Source organism: Oreochromis aureus, linkage group 9 (genome assembly GCF_013358895.1).
Source record: "Oreochromis aureus strain Israel breed Guangdong linkage group 9, ZZ_aureus, whole genome shotgun sequence".
Lineage (NCBI taxonomy): Eukaryota > Metazoa > Chordata > Actinopteri > Cichliformes > Cichlidae > Oreochromis > Oreochromis aureus.
The window spans coordinates 11,779,721-11,797,016 of record NC_052950.1 but is presented as its reverse complement, the minus strand read 5'-3'; the positions used below and the strand labels follow the sequence as shown (position 1 = coordinate 11,797,016).

General features: G+C 38.0%; 1 protein-coding gene across 1 annotated transcript in view; it reads left to right on the top strand.

Moving 5' to 3' along the window:
• Positions 1-10,930, top strand: part of LOC116309485 (B-cell receptor CD22-like) — a 32,271-nt gene extending 21,341 nt beyond the window's left edge. Inside the window, exons 1-6 of the transcript XR_005614234.1 lie at positions 7,068-7,207; positions 7,370-7,445; positions 7,607-7,990; positions 9,597-9,900; positions 9,985-10,722; positions 10,887-10,930. The gene's annotated coding sequence lies outside the window, so the exon portion shown is untranslated. Of the gene's footprint in view, positions 7,208-7,369; positions 7,446-7,606; positions 7,991-9,596; positions 9,901-9,984; positions 10,723-10,886 lie in introns of the transcript that reaches the window.
• Positions 10,931-17,296: the final 6,366 nt, after the last annotated feature.

Here is a 17,296-nt window from a genome sequence, read left to right as displayed (position 1 = left end):
CACACTGAATTACTAAGCAGCTGCACTGTAAAAAAGAAAATGTTGAGAAAACTTAAAATTTCAAGGCAACATGATGCAAGAGATTTTTGAGTTTTCTCAACTTTTGCCAACTGTTGTTGACTCAACTAAGATTTACAAGTTCTGCCAACTTGGATCTTCTTGTTCACCTAATTAGGATAATCCTGGAAGTCTAACGAAGAAATTCTGGTTTCAATGCCATGTATTTCTGCCTTCACCAAACACAGATATTCTTGTTGAGTAATCATACAATTCTTACTCCAGTGAGTTGAAAATTTACCTATATAAACAAAGGAAAATGTATGTTGTTATTATACTTGAAAAAACACTTAATAAATAGATATAGAATAAAACAAAGCACAATTCAATGTTATCTAAAAGCTTATTTATTTTGTTCAACAGTCTTTTCAGTACATTTCAGAATGTCATGGGTAGTAGGGTGAATTTCTGTTAAAAAAAAACAAAAGAAAGAAAGAAAAGAAATAACAAACAAACAAAAACGTGTTGCCAGTTTCTTTTGGGTGCTTTGAGCACCCCAGCAGAGACGTTAAAATTCCAGAGTCCAGAACCAAAAAAGAAAAGTGTCCAGCAACTTAATAATTCATGCACACACACACACACACACACACACACACCCTGACCGTCTTGTAAAAGCTGAACATAACTATTGCACATTAAATAGGGTAGTGCCACAAACGATTGCCTATGCACCCAGACATTGACATTTTACACAGGCTTACTATGATGAACTATGGAAGTTAAAAGGTATTAGAAATGTTACCATCAATGAAGAGGAAACTAACACTATAACAAATCTTTTAAAATACTACAAGACAAATTTTCACCATATATTCTCAACAATACAGATTCATCTGACTAAAATTTACATTTCGAATAATGATTTATCCACTTCACCTTCATATTGTCCGACCAGGCCAAAATAAGATGGCCTGAATTGCTTCAAAGGTAAAACTCATCTGCTTTGGATAATCAATGTTGAGGGCATACAGAAGGCCAAAGAGGTGTGCCAGGGCAGTAGAGAGATCTGGAATGTTATGTAGCACGATGTCCCCCTCCAACACAACTGGATGTTCTCGCACAGGCGTATCAGCATCGTCATCTTGTAGGATGGTGAGGATGGCAACTGATGCACCGTTCAACACTGGTTCCAAAATGTCAGTGTCCTGAAGAAAAGTAAAATATGAATTATTGAAAGCTAAGAAAAACTAAAGACAAAACAAATTTCTAAAGATTTTAACTTTAACCTCTATACCATGCTGGTCGTTTGACCCATGGAGGTTTTAAGAAGAAAAAGCTCATTTTTTTTTAATTAATGCCACCTTGTGAGTTTTGTACAAAAATATTTTCTGCTACGGAACAACCACTAACAATGCCCAGCAGCTGCTCAGCAGAAAAAAAAAAGGAGTGAGAGTTATGACAACTGCAATCCCCACTATAAAATTATCTGGACTGCACTGAGAAAGTGTACATTTCCATTTTGGATAAACTCATCCTTTAAAAACATCTCATAGCAATTAGTTTTACTTGCATTAGTTTTTTTGTACTTACTAAGCACTTCAGGAAAACCTCTGTTGCATCTTGTCTTGAGGAAAATGGGCAGGCCTCTCAGTGCCCGTTGGACACAGTGTTGGATGTCTAAAGAGTGTTCAGTGGAAAACAAGAATTTCAATTAGTGAAGTAACATGGTGTACTATACACAATGCAAAATCAGAACTCTCATAGTAATGAGAGTAAAGCACAGGTCAGACCCAGCAACACGCAAAACGTACAACCCCCCCCGCCCCAAAAAAAACAACAACACCACCATGTTAACAATTTTACTTTCTTTTTACAAATTAAATAAAATACTGCCAAATAAGAACAAAGCAATGACTCATGACATTCATTTTACGGACATGTCCACTGATGTGTTTTATTTGAAGCCAACATCTTTTCAGTTTCTGTTAAGAGAAAAGTATACTCTCTTCTGCAAATGTCAGATAAAGGAGCACTTCACTCACCTGTTCATCAAGTTTATCCAGGAGGTCTTCCATCTCCTCACCAAGAGCTCCCTTCTTAGACCAGTACAGTTTCAGCAGGCCAGGCACAACTTTGTCAAGGGATGCATTGAAGGTCCCCAGGAGGTCTTTGCTTGTGATCCGATGAAATGTTCAGATATCTAAACAATACATTCACCAAAATATTGTCATTTATTCAACACAGAAAATTCCTGGGTAGCTGTCTTGGACAGTCTGCACCATGTTATATGCCTGACTGTGTCATCAACAGCAAAACCCTACCTACTTCAAAAATCTCTCATGAATACGTCTTTTGCACTGGAATAGAAACACCTCCCACAAAACCCAGTATCAATATGAAAATACATATTATGTTCTAAGTTGCACCAAAATCTGTGACCAATCAGATTCTGTGACCTGCCTTAGTATTCTTTCCCTAACAATCTCAGACTATAGAAGTCCTATTTCTAGCACAAAAAAAAAAAAATACATGCTAAGTCAAAATTATGAGATTGCCTTTCTGTTTCACAATTTCGATTTAGCATGGGGACTCTTGTACTGGCAGAAATGTTCAGGGTAAGGATTTCAATATAACACTGGCAAGGGCCTTGACTGGAGTGGTAGCACAAGATAATAAAAGTTGGCCAATGCATTACCCCAGCAAATACCGTACTGCTTCAATATAAGTATAAATCATGCCCAATTTGAATAATAATTAAATTATAAATAAATTAGGACAGTCTTACCTCCTCAGAGGAAAACAGCGCAGGTCATCTCTCCTGGACCTCAGATACCATAGGCTGACACTCCACGACCTCTCTCCGCCTGAGAGAAAATGTTTGCAATAATGAAACATTTCAATATAATGTAGAAAAAAAAACGAGAAAAAAAAGTTACGGATCGGACTCCACGATCCTTACTGAGCACGTGCAAAGTCGGACCGTACAGATCGCGTCTACCCGTGGAATTGTACATAAAATCAATACTCCAACAAAAAGGCTCTCAAAACAATACAATACTTTCCACAGCTTTGAAGGATGGGTCAGGTGTATCCTTCGTGGCCCACCCTATGCCAGAATTCATAGCGCGGCCCAGCCGATTCTAGTTTCAAACAATGGCGGCAGCCACTTAGTTTTAATATTACTCTTATTACTCTTTCTGGGTCACAAAGTAAACTTTTAAGGTATTTTCAGGCGAGAATGTAGCTGTGTAAATTTCAAATATCTGCTCAGTTTATTAAGACAACACATTTTTGCAAAAATGCTTCTACGTTTTCGGAGACGTCTGTTACCACCAGCTTCGATAGCGAGCTGGGGACTCAAGGCTCGCTAGAGCAGCGAGAACAGCGAACTCCTGGCATATCATTTTCAACCCCCCCGCGCGGTCCTTCGCTAGCTTAAACATGATATATAAGCCCCTTAGATGACTTAAATATGTTATTGTTTGGCTTTTTTCAGTGTTTTTACTCGTTCCACCCTCCTGGGTCCTCAGGAGGATGCAGCCTAGCGCTTGTAGAAAATCCTAATAACAGATGTCGTTAGCTTACCTGCTAGGGCAAATGGCCGGCAGCTCCCGCACCTGTCCAAAAAATGGTCAAATAATACACTCCAACTTCAGACCAGGTAAAATCTGTAATGGTCGAAAAATTGTAATTTTCATCCAATTTTGGCCACGTTTGTTCAAAGTTTCTTAGCAGGTTTTCAGTTCAGAACACATCGACAAACCACTATCACACAGTCTGCTCAGACTCGTTTGGTCTAGTTCAAACTTATTCAGACCACGACGTGTGCCAGTCACCTACGGGTTTCCCACGGTTCCCAACTCGACTCAAAAATCTACTCAAAAGTTGATAATCTTTGTTATGCTCGCTAGAAAATCTTAGTTAGGACAACAATGGAAGAAATTTGTTGGGCAGACAAGCTATTTTAGATTGTAAATGGAAAGTTTTATTTCTAAGTCAGTTTAATTTGAAAACTTTACTCAAATCAACAATTACTAGTTATCGTTTTTACAGTGTGAAACAGCTGCATGTTAATACTGGGAGAAATGAGCATTTGCTGAAGCACACTGTTCATCACAGTCACAGCTGGCTGTCTTTAACACTCTCAACATTTTTCTGTCTTAATTTGTACGCTGACTTATCCAAACCTGTGTTAATTAATGATAGTGTGCGTTAATATGTTGTCTTGTTCAGGAGTGTGCAACACTCATTGCCTCATTGTTTCACAGAATAATATTATTCATTTTCTGCAAATGTGTCCAGAAGGTGTCACTGTGGAGATCAGTGTCAGACTATTTCATCCGTGTCAGTGTTTCACAAAGCCTTACTTTACCTACCACACTGAGTAGGTCAAATTTCAGGCAAAAAGTGAAGAGAAGAGTTGGAATGACTCTGGAGGAGGAAACAAAACAAGTGGTTGTAAAGGTCATCCTTACGGAGGGCTGACTGAACAGTGCGTGGCTTTAGCAGCCTCAGTCTCTTCTTGTGAGGAGTTTGCATGTTCTCCCCATGTTACCATGTTGTTCTCTGATTTTTCCCACTATCCACAAAAGTCCAACTTATTGGAAATTCTCAATCATCCACTTAATCTGTCTCTTAATTTGAAAATAAAGCTGATTATCTGGGCATTAAACCAAGGCTTTCTTCAGATTTTTTTCCAAGAACATGTCTAGTTGAAAGTGGATCGAACTGTTTCACAGGAAATCTAATTCACCCCTAGAGGGAGACAAAACACACAAATAAACTGTGCCGTTATTTTTGTGCCTCTATTCTGAGCACGTCTAAAAAAATTTGCAAGTCCAATGTTGCATTTTGAGCAGAAAATTATTTTTGAGCGAAGAATAGTTTAAATTGAGCAAACAAAATTCATCGCTGTGAGCAAGAAATGTATTTCACACACACAATAACAGCCCCTCTTGCTCAGTTGTTGGCATTGGCTCATGCTCAGATCTCTGATCTGTGTGCTGACAGACCATAATAGACATCTGTGGACGACCTGCTCTCAGTGTTGCTCTTGCTCCACATCTCTGCTCCCTGCACGCTTAGCTCTTTCTGTACACGTTATAAGTGTGCCACAAAACCAACCAATTACAGACTTGGATGCAAAAATTCTAAAATCCATTTTTGATTAGTGTGTTTAATTCTTTTGTTTTAAAATATATTGTGGCGAGCTCAGACAAGGAGGAAACAGAGGTATCGTTTGGTCTTGCTTCCCGCAGAGTTAGCCAGGGAGCACAGCCGTTTATTAGCATTCAACAGAGAACACAACGCCGCCAACTCCACTGCTCGGCGTAGCACTAGCATAACAACATCAACAAGAAAAAGGCGGTCTCTCACCCAGAAAACACACAGTCGCAGAAAGAGAGCGTCACCTGTAACCATGGCAGCATAACGCTGCCGCCTCGGAACAACAGAACATAGCTGTCAAACCCCAAACAGCCCTGACCCGCTACAATATAATTTTTTAAGACCATTGTTGGTTTTAATCTAGTTTAAACCAAACCACTCCACTGCTTTGGTTTAAACTTTACTGTATTTTTCAGACCATAAGGTGCACCGGATTATAAGGCACATTAAGCAAAACATAACAGTCAGATAAGTCAAACTTTACTCAACTCATTCTTCTTGCTTCCTCCACTTCCGTACAATTGATTCATTGATCTTGAATTCTCTCGCAGCTGCTCTATTCCGTGTTGTTACAGTATATTAATGACTAACCTCGTATTGTGGATGGATTATCTCAGTTGCTCTCCTGACTGAAGTTTGGTCCATTTACAACATCCTTGCATTTGTCCCTAAACATCGAGAACCCTCACGTTAACTTTTATCAAGTGGAAAAAAGTTAGTGTTCATCCTCCAGCTTCACTGTTTATATTATGCTAACATAGCTGTGTCGCTAGCAATCATGTAGCACATCATTATATACCAGCTAGTCCAACTACAGTAACCCTACAAAAGTCACTGGTGTGACAGATTTGACAGATTTGAGCGCCGTGTACCACATAAAATCGGTTTGAGGTCAGTAAGCACAACCAGAATTCATACATAAGGCGCACCGGTTTACAAGGCACACTGTCGATTTCTGAGAAAATTAAAGGATTTTAAGTGCACCTTATAGTCTGACAAATACAGTAATTGTATTTGTCAACAGATAAATGACTCATTAAATAAAAGAAGAAACATTAAAACACATTGAGGATGTTGGTCAACAGGAAGCTGCAGACAAAGTTTCTACAACCTGTGTGAGAACAGACAGCTTTCTGCAATAACATTATTTAGTCATGTGGTCTGCCACGCTGTGTATCAGTACATCATTTAATAGCCACATCAGTCATATTTGGTGTTGTTTGTTTGGTTTGAAACAATAATTAAATATTAGACTCATGTCAAAGTGACATCAATATGATTGTCAGGGATCAGCAGAACATCACACTGTAACAAGATGATCAGTGTTATTACCTTTACTGTAGCTGTGACTTCAGTATTACCGTTGTGTAGGTGCTGAACAGAAAACATTTCTGTGTAAGGCTACATCTGTCTTCAGTTTTTTGTCTTTGTTAAATCTAATATTAAATTTAAGACAAGATTATTATAGGATAAAGCTCGTAGGCCTGGATGAAAATGTTTAAAATTGAAAATATAATTACTTCATTGCACCCTGATGAGATTCAGCTAACTTTGTTATTCACAGGAAGGTGAGAACTTTGTATTTTGACAGTATTGGAAGAGCAGGTCTGTGAACCAAGAGCACAAATCAGGAGTTATATAAAAATGCAAACAAAAAAAGCAAACAAAATCCTGATCAAAACAGGCAGGAGAAAAAAACAGTGGAAAGCTGAGACACAAACTCTAGTGACTTTGGTGGAAACGAGCTGCTGTATATGCAAAAATGTTAATGAAAGAATGAAGAACGAGTTAAAATGTGAGTGGAGGGTCAGGTCAGGTGAATCTAGAGGCAGGCAGGCGGGAGTGGAAGCATCCAAAGTGAGAGTAGAGCATGATGGGAACATAAAAAACAGACTGACTGAATAAAGAAAGACAGAAAACCAAAAGCACCACAGGTCTGTTTGCTTTGACATTACAACAGAGAAGTGTTTCACTCCCTCTCTTTCTGCTGAAATCACACATTTGTTTTTCCTTATTCTAGCTTCTGTACCAGTCTGATCATTTGGTAAGAAAACATTTTTTACATCTTACTAAAAATCACACAAAAATAACCGCTTTTTTTTTTTTGTCTGATTTCAAATAAATGTAAATTTTGTTTTGCTCTAAAAAACATTGCAAGTTCCTGATTTGATCAAACCTTTATGTGATGTTATGTTTTTTTATACAGGTGATGAGTTTTGTGACAGTCCAGTCTGTGAACATCATGACAGACATCATGTTACTGAGTCTCCTCTTTATTCCAAGTGAGTCGTCTCATTTCAGTCATTTACAGTCTGACAGATCAGTGCAGATAGAGATACTTTACCATGTCACACATTTTATACTGAAGCTGTTGAGAAAAAAAAACACGCCTGATAAAGTAAGTTTATCATAATTATGTGTTTTACTATTTTTTTTTTTCCAGACACTTTGGCTGCTTGTCCTCCAAACACACGCCTGTTCATCACTGCACCAACAGAGATGGAAGCTCTGAGTGGATCATGTTTACAAATCCCATGTAACTTTAGTGCTGCTGGCCCAGAAAAGTTTGACAGCACAAGACCCGTCTTTGCAGTGTGGATTAGAAACGATAACAACTTTAATCCTGATCCAGAAAATGTGATCTTCAACAGCAGCGGGACAGTTAACATCTATCCAATGAATATTACAGGAAACCTGAAGGAGAAAAACTGCACCACTCTGTTTTCCAGTTTAACCACCAATTATACAAACACATACTACTTCAGAATTATGAACTGGCCGTACAGAAGTACAGCACGTTGTGATCCTCTAAAAATAACAATTAAAGGTGAGAACGTTTTCATGTTATTGTTAAGAATAAAAAGTCAGTGTTCATAACATTAGAACAGTTTGCCATTTCAAAGCTCAGCTATTTTTGCTCCATGGAGCAAATAACACATTTATGTTCCTGATGGAACATCGTGAATATGTAATATAAAGAATTTAAAACAACTACACTGATCTCCATCTCTTACTCGACTTTATTTCCTGTATTATCAGCAGTGATGGGAATAACGACAGTAAAAGTAACGCCGTTTGGCTGAGGAAGAATAAAGTAGCGTTGGCAAACTATCACATGACCAATTTAAGATGACATAGCAACAAGATGCTGTGTCAACCCAAGACAACCCTGAGTCTCTATTTTTGTGTTAAAAGTGTTGACTAAACTATATAACAGTTTTTAAATTGTGTTGATAGGCCATGTTAAACCAGAGTGATGATAAAAAATATACGTGATGTTTTTTTCTGAATACTATCGTTATGTTCACTGCGGGAAGAAACAGTAAAGACGTGTTTTCAAAAGAAAGCGCTTGAAAGCACTCTCTGCTTATGAGCAAAAAAACAAAAACCCTACCCTTTCCTATTGGTGGAAAAATTTACCATGTCAACTATTCAGTAAACGATATGGCAACATGTGGCATTTGGTTGTTTAGACGTGGGGGAGGTTTTTGGAGAGGCAGCGGCGAGAGAGAGAGAAAGAGAGCGAGTTTTGAGATGTGAGAGATTTGTGACATTTAGCGTGTTTGGATTGGAGTGTGTAGTGTGTTGTTTAGTTAGTGTGTCGTATAATCAATAGGTTTTTTTTAGTATGTCAGAACAATGAGGCGACTGCTGAATGTTGCAGTTGCTGCCAAAAAGACACAAAAAGCAAACTGCAGTGTAAACGCTGTCTCCAGGTGGAAACAGGAAGAGTGATACACCTTTCAGGCCTGCAGGTATCAGGGTAGTGATGTTCTCCTCTATCTTAGAGTGGACAGAAATTATATTTTGGAGTTTCACAGATAATTTGTGTGGAATCTTATTTGATGCAGAACACCTGATTTTTCTGTAAATATTTTGAAATGGTTATTTTAAAAAAAGCCTTTGCGACATTTTTTAGATAAATGGCTGCAAAGAACTTTGTTGTTTGCAAAGCAAAACAACAAATTTTAAAATGTACAATTTATATTTGAATTTCAAGTTATGAAAATGATTCATTGATGTTTGTTACTCTGTTTCTACTCTGATTTTATGTTTTTTGTCTGATTTTTGACTGTGTGTTAATGGTATGTACAGTATATCAAAATGAAAAATAACTGTAAATTCAGACATGTGAGGTTGTCCTGAAAAGAAGGCAAGATAAATAGTTTTTAAAGGTGAAATGTAGAGGCAGTGTCACAAGTAGTCAGAAAGGGGCAGTTATACTCTGGACCCCAGAGGTAAAACATTTTTTTAAGTAATGCAATAGTTACTTTTCCTAGTAAGTAGTTACTTTTATAATATTGTAATGCAGTTACTAACTCAATTACTTTTTTGAAGAAGTAACTAGAAACTATAACCAATTACTTTTTCAAAGTAACTTGCCTAACACTGATTATCAGTGTACAAACTGTGTTTATGATGTGAAACCACAGATTCTCCTTGGAGGCCCAATATTACAATCCCAGGTGATCTGAAGGAGAAGGAGTCTGTCACTATAACCTGCTCAGCTCTCACTCCCTGTCCACACTCCCCTCCTCAACTCACCTGGAATCTCACACAAGACTCACAACAAAACAGAGAAAAACACAGATGGAAGCTTTACAACTAAAATCCAGCAGACCATCACTCTGTCAGACACACATGATGGAAAGAAGATCAGCTGCTCTGCCAGATATCCTGTGAACCAAGGAAAAGACACCAAGACAGCAGAGACAGAAGAGACTCTCAGTGTTTCATGTAAGACAATCAGAGTTTGTTGTTGAACCGAAACCTATAGGACAACATGATTTATGGCATATGTCTTTCTTTTTTTCTCTCCAGATGCTCCTAAAGACACCTCAGCATCCATCAGTCCATCAGGTTTGGTGTCTGCAGGCAGCTGGGTTAACCTGACCTGCTCCAGCAGAGCCAAACCTCCAGTCAGCAGCTTCACCTGGTTCAAGAAGAGCAGAGATGGAGCTGTGAAAGTATCTGAAGGAGAGATTTACAGCTTCAATGTAACAGATGGAGGAGTTTATTACTGTGTGGCCACTAATGATCTGGGTAATCAGACATCAGCAGAGATTAACGTGGCTGTGGGAGGTATTTGTACTAGTCCCATTTTTCCTTTTGTCCTAACTTTGAAACGTCACTTCAAGTGGAAATCGTGCCCATTCTGCATCATTTGTAAACTTTAAATTATATCTTGATGTAGGGAAGTAACAATAAAAGCTGAAAAAACAAAAAGAATAATATGAATAAAAAACATAAAAGCTGGTAACAAAGTAAAAGTAAGTCAAAATGTTAAATCATCAAGCTACACTATTCTAAAATAAGTAGAAGTGCCTTCGGGAGTGAAGAGAAAGCAGGACACAGCCACATAGACAGCATCATAGTGTATTCACCCAAAAAGGGCATTATTTAATGTGAAATGTTCGTTTTTCTCTTATTTCATGTTTTCTTTCCTCTAAAATCTTGTTGCATTGCAGATGATCTGTTTGGTGTCAACACTGTCTTCATTACTCTAGTGAAGACTGTGGGGATCATACTGCTTGTGAGCACACTGGTCTTATTTGAGTGGTGAGTCAGCTGCTTCTATTATAGATATTTAAAACTATTTAAAGGATAACTGGTTGAATTTCACTTTTATTTTGATTCTATTAAGTAGATGTTTATTATTAATCACTAAAAAAAACAAAAAAAACAACTGCTTCTCTTTTTAATGTCTTTCTGTTTTTCTTCAGCTGGTTTAGATCAGGACGCTTCAACACACCAGAGACAGAAAGCGTTCACATGAACAGAGCAGCATCACAGTCTAATAATTAAAGTGTCTGCAAGAAGAGGACAAACATCTCGGAGATCAGCAGTGTTAACATCTGCATGCTGACACAAACATCTGTATAGTACTCAAGTAATGTTAACATTTGGATGTGAACCCTTTTGTTTAAGTTAACTAACATGTTAGGATGCAAATCTATGACTGGCATTAACATTTGCTAATAGCTCATAAAAAATAATCACTATCTGAAGCGTTTCTCAACAATCAGCTGTCTGCTGCACAAAACCACACTGTGGTGTTACTGTGAATTGTTTGTGCTGAAGGCACCACTCCACATATGATGAAAGATAAAGTGTCTGAGAACTGAGAAGTTAAAACAGAACCTTACTGAGACATTTGACCAACAGGAAGCTACAAACACAGTTTCTAACAGATCTGTGAGTACAGACATGAAGTCTTTTGCAACAACATTTCTTAATCATGTGGTCAGTGACTCTGTGTATTTTTTCATTCTTTGTGTTCATGTTTTAAGATATTATTTATGAAGTTAGTACATACAAGAAAATGTCTACATGTAGGCCATTTCTTTGGATGTCAGGACCCAGTTTCCATAAATAACATTGCATTGTAACAAGTTGATCAGTGTCATTCTTGTGTCTGACTGATCCTTCAAAATAAAGTTATTATATATAATACAGTTCTTGTTGAATCAGCAGATCAATCAATAGAATGATATAACCATCAACACTTCCAGTTACATTATTATACAAATACAGATACTTTATTTACACAATTGTAGAACAGGTTTGCATTGTTTCTTCTAGTAATTTATTCATGGAATTGTTTCATATTTTTGTTTTCATAACAAAATGAGTTTTGAGACAGTCCAATCTGTGAACTTCATAACAAATATGTTACTGAGTCTCCTCTTTATTGCAAGGCTCATTTCAGTCATTGACTGTCTGACAGATCAGTGCAGACAGAGATACTTTACAAAGACACATTTACACTGAACCTGTTGACACTAATGGGGGAAAGGAGAAGCAAATAACACTTCTCTGTTGAAATACATTTATTCAAACATTCATCATAGATTCTCACGAGGTTTCTCTTCATGTAAACGTTTACCTTTTAATTTTATTATTATTTATTATTATATCAAAGATTATTATTATACATAAGATCCATCTTATTAATGAACATTAACGAGCGCTGGTGTTTTAGATGCCAGAATGATGTTTTCTTTCACTCACAATCTTACTAATGGCTCTGACACTATGGTGTTCATGCTGTGTGTGTGTGTGTGTGTGTACACAGACTACGGCTCCACGTTAAATGATGACAACATCATCATCAGTGTTGTTGTGTTTTCAGTCCTTCTGTTTAAAAAGTGGGGGCTGGGTAGGTTTAACGTTGTCATAGTTTTTATTCACACACGTGCTGCTAGTTATGTTTCTATTGCAGATCTGTGTGGGTGAAATGTTCACATTCAGTGTTCAAATGTCACATTGATCACTATAAATGATAAATATCATTAGCTGCAGGAAAGGGGTGGTGCAGTGGGTTCAGGGGTGGTGCTGTGGAGGCTGGCTGGTGCAGCTGCCAGTCTAGTTATGGCTCTCCTATTTCTATGCAGTAGTGCACAGGGCTGTCAAGAAAACAGCACAGACAGAGCTGGTGGGCACTGCTGAACAGCGAACAACACTGTATGTAAACAAAAATATTGTTAACATAAAAACCATGTGCATGTGTGGGGGTTTCATAGTGGCAGACGTGCTACACACCACCGTTCAACTACTGGCTGCATCTGTGTCAAGGTCACTCGTAAATCTGTTTATTAAGTTCATGTCTCCAGGAGACAATATAAAAACACTGTAAAGCAAACAACATAAACTACTGTAAGCTTTCTGGTTTGGATGCTGTGATGATGTTCTCATTAGTGTCTCTTCACCAGCTACTTTGTTCCTCCAGGTTTTGTTGGGGAAACTTTGAGGACACTGTTGGGTCATGTGATGTGTTCTTCCTGTGACTTCCTTTTATTTAACAAACATTCAAACAGTCATTTTATCTCTTGTTGTTGCACATTAGTTTTTTAGTTGAATTCATGTGGAAATGTGTCATTTGTGATGAACTCTTGTGATGTCACTTCTTTGGATCTGAGAAACTTCAGGTTCAGCTTCTGTTCTTCCTTCAGTCTGTGAAGAGGAACAAAAATAAAAATGAAATAGAGTACAATTATTCCAGACTGCTGATTTAGAAATAGATTTACGTTTGACTTTTTCCAACATAAACTCTGGCTAATTTTGGGAGAATCAGGTGTCTTCAGTTTAACTTTCTCAAAGGTTCATCCAAGAGGCGATAAGGTGTTATCATATTTTTTTTTTAAACAGCTTGTTGGAATTGATTTTCCTTATATTGTCATTTGTGCTTAGAAACATATAATCATTTGTATGCTGATAAGAATCATATCCTTATTATGTCTGATAAGATTCTGTGTGCACTTGTGTACCATGAGATGAGAGGAAGCAGCCTTGACGTTATAATTCCATTATAGCTTTTGATACCAAACTGTTCTGTTTCTTGAGGTGCAAGATTTCACACCTTTAAATGTGCATTTGAGATATGACCTATTGCAAATTCCTACTTTTATAGTTTAACAAGACGTTTACTTCTGCTTTTCTGCATACCTCATACACACATGTCACTGTGGGTCCTTACCCACAGTGACACTGGTGTCACCGCCCCTTTACACTTAGAGAAAAACTATTTATAATGGTTTAACTTTGACTTTTAACTAATAAAGTCCCTAAGTGACGTCTACTGCACAAACTAGTTCAGTCATGTGACAAGTGAGGCACTCTGGGTGTTCTAGACACCATTTTCAAAGTCTTGGTCCACCTGGTTAGCTAATGAGACCACTATGCTAATTTTAAAAACTTTCTTTTCTTTTTGCAAAGGTAAGCTTTTACTCATTCAGCAATTCTAAACTTTAGATAAGATGTCATAGGTCACTTGTAACCTAGTTTGGTAATATTTCTGAAACAATTTGATCTAGAATCAGTTTGTTAAATATCGCTGTGACAAATATGTCACATCGGGCATTAAACTCCAAATTTTCTTAAAAAAAACTGATGTGACATATTTGTCACAAAAAGACAAAAACTGATCATTTGCTCAGTCAGTTTAGCTTATTCAGTTATTTTAAGTAAATGTATTCTTTGTTGTTAATTCTCAGTCATATTTAACTAAATTCAAGCATAACTAATTTATTAAATTACCTAAATTTGTGATGGAACTTTACTTTAGCTTTGTCGAGGCGTTTTTCAGTTACCCCCCATTTTTTGTCATTTTCACTCTTTAGTAGAATGGATAAAAAGAAAAAATATAGTGTTCAAGATGCGCTGGAGTTTATCACTGCAGAGGACAGTGAGTATGAGGGATGTGAAAGTAGCTCAGATGAAGATTCTGAAGACCCTAATTACATCCCCCACAAAGACGTGGAGAGTGATGAATCAAGTGAATACAGTGATTCAGACAGTTGTGATTCAAGTGATTTAGAGACAGAGCCACATTCAAGCCATATGGACACTGGGCAGCCCAAGGCAGCTATCAAAGGACAAAAATTCTCCTGGAGAAAGAAAACGTTTGGAACCCCCAAGACCACATTCAAGGGACCCTGTGCCAAACCTCCAGATGAGATCCACACTCCACTGGAGTACTTCAAAAACTTCATCACAGATGATATGCTGCTGTTGTTAATGGAACAAACAAATTTATACAGTGTACAAAAATCCAACCATCTGAGAAATGTAAATACCACTGTTAAAGAACTAGAAATACTCATTGGTCTCTATCTGAGGATGGGTCTATGCCAAATGCCTGGAAATCGAGCATACTGGGAAAATGACACCAGGTGTCCTATGGTAGCAGATAACATGTCCCGCAACAGATTTCAAACCCTGTTGGGATTTCTACATTTCACTGACAATACAGATTTATTACACAGAGATGCAGAAGACAAGTGCTGGAAGATCCGTCCATGGCTTGAAATGTTTCGCAAACAATGCCTGGATATCGTCCCAGAGGAGTACAACTCTGTTGATGAGCAAATGGTGCCCTCAAGGGGACACACAGCCCAAAAAGGCAGTATGTGAAGGGAAAGCCCCACCCCTGGGGATTGAAAATCTGGGCCCGGTGCTCATCCTCTGGTATGCTCCATGATTTTGTTGTTTATCAAGGTGGTACTGGGAAGAAGACTTTACTTGGGATTGGAGGAGATGTTGTGGTGAAGTTGTGTGAAACTCTGCCAGCTGAGCAAAACGTTTTTGCTGATAACTTCTTCTCCTCGGCCCCACTTGGCCCCACTTGTGTTCACACTTCTTCATTGGGCTGATTTATTTTATTTTTTTTCCAAGAAGCTTGTTGAAGTAAACCAAGAAGTGTTACCATCATTATCCATGTTAAGAATTTGAAAATGAAAATGAAATTCTGTTTTTAAAAGCAAGAAAGTGTTTACAGAATTACTTTCTAAATATGGAACAAATGTACCTTGTATGCCCAATGTGACGCATATGTGACATTTCAGATCTGGGGCAGTGGGTGGAGCTATTACAAAAAAAACTTCAGAAATGTGTTATATATGATTCATTTGATATAACTTACAACCCCCATAATTTTCATGAAAGTAGAAATAGGTCTGGGTTCTTAAAGGTTAAGTTCATTGTAACGTCATATGTCTATGTATAGTATGTCTGGAAGCACACACACACAGAATACAGACACTGATGTTGTTCAGATATGCCTGCTTAAGAATGTCACGTGTATTTGTAATTGCATATTCATGAATGATTGCTTGCTGACAATAAAAAGGGCTGCAGCGAAGGAATCAGTTGAAGTTGGCTAAGGACAGGAGAAGGCCTGGGCTGACTTCCCTCGCGAGCCACAAAGACAAAGAGCTCTGTCTTGTTTTGTTTTGTCGTGCAGTTTGGGCTTGTGTTCCAGCAGGGTTTGATAGATAAACCCAACACAGCTCTCAGTAACATAATACATAAACATTATTTCAATGACTATCATAAAATTGTCAAGTTCTTTACCCGAAAAAGTTGACTTTGTTCATCTGGACATAGCGTTTTCAGTGGGAGAAACATTTTGTCACTCATCCAAGTGACTTCTTCGTTCTCAGCTGACTGCAGGTTTCCCCAACCTGATGAACAGTACATTTGCACAATGACTCTAACCAGCACTGGATTAGCAATGAAATGTTTCTCCCACATCCAGATAAAAAGAATCAGCTTTTTGGGATTTACTTACCTGGATGATTGAGCATGCATCAGAGCATTATAAGTTCATTAGTTCTTTGATTAGACAGGTGGGTGGTGGAGATCTAAATCCACTGTAGGTCTTCACTTACTGTCTAGTTTTGTTTATTTTCACTTTCGTTAGGTTAGGCTGTTTGAGTCTGTTTATTGCTACCATACATGCTCAATGGCACCAAGGCTAGTCAATTTTATGTATATAACAATCAAATATGACATCATGGCCACCTGCCTAATATTGTGTTGGTTCCCCTTTTGCTGTCAAAACAGCCCTGACTGATCGAGGTATGGACTCCACAAAACTGCTGAAGGTGGGCTGAGGTATCTGCACCAAGATGCTTTAATTCGTGTAAATTGTGAGGTGGGACCTTCATGGATAGGACTTGTTTCTTCAGTACATCCCACAGTTGCTTGATTGGATTAAGATCTGGAACATCTGGAGGCCTAGTCAACACCTCAGTCTCATTGTTGTGCTTGTGAAACCACTCCTAAATCATTTTTACTTTGTGTAGGGTGCATTATCCTGCTGAAAGAGACCACAGCCATCAGGGAATACAGTTTCCATTAAAGTGTGGACATGGTCTATAATAATGCTTATGGAGGTGATACATGTCACAGTAAGATACACATGATTGGTAGGACCCAAGGTTTCCCAGCAGAACATTGGTTCATCACACTTCCTCTGCCAGCTTTCCTTATTTCCATAGAGATTCCTGCTGCCAGGTGTTCCCCAACTAAGTGATGCATCCAGCCATCCATATGATGTAAAAGAAAATGTGATCCATCAGGCCAAACCACCTTCTTTCTTTACTCCATGGTCCAGTTCTGCTCATGTGCTCAGTGTTGGTTCTTTCATCAGCGGACAGGCGTCAACGTAGGCAGCCTGACTGGTCTGCAGCTTTGCAGCCCCATACACAACAGACTGCAATAGACTGTCTATTCTGACACATTTCTTTAGTTTTGCTGTCTCTTTGTCAGTAATATTCTGTTTATTGTGTGTTGTTTTTCCAGCTGTTTTCTTCTCTCCATAATTACCTTCTCTCATTATGTGATTATTTTG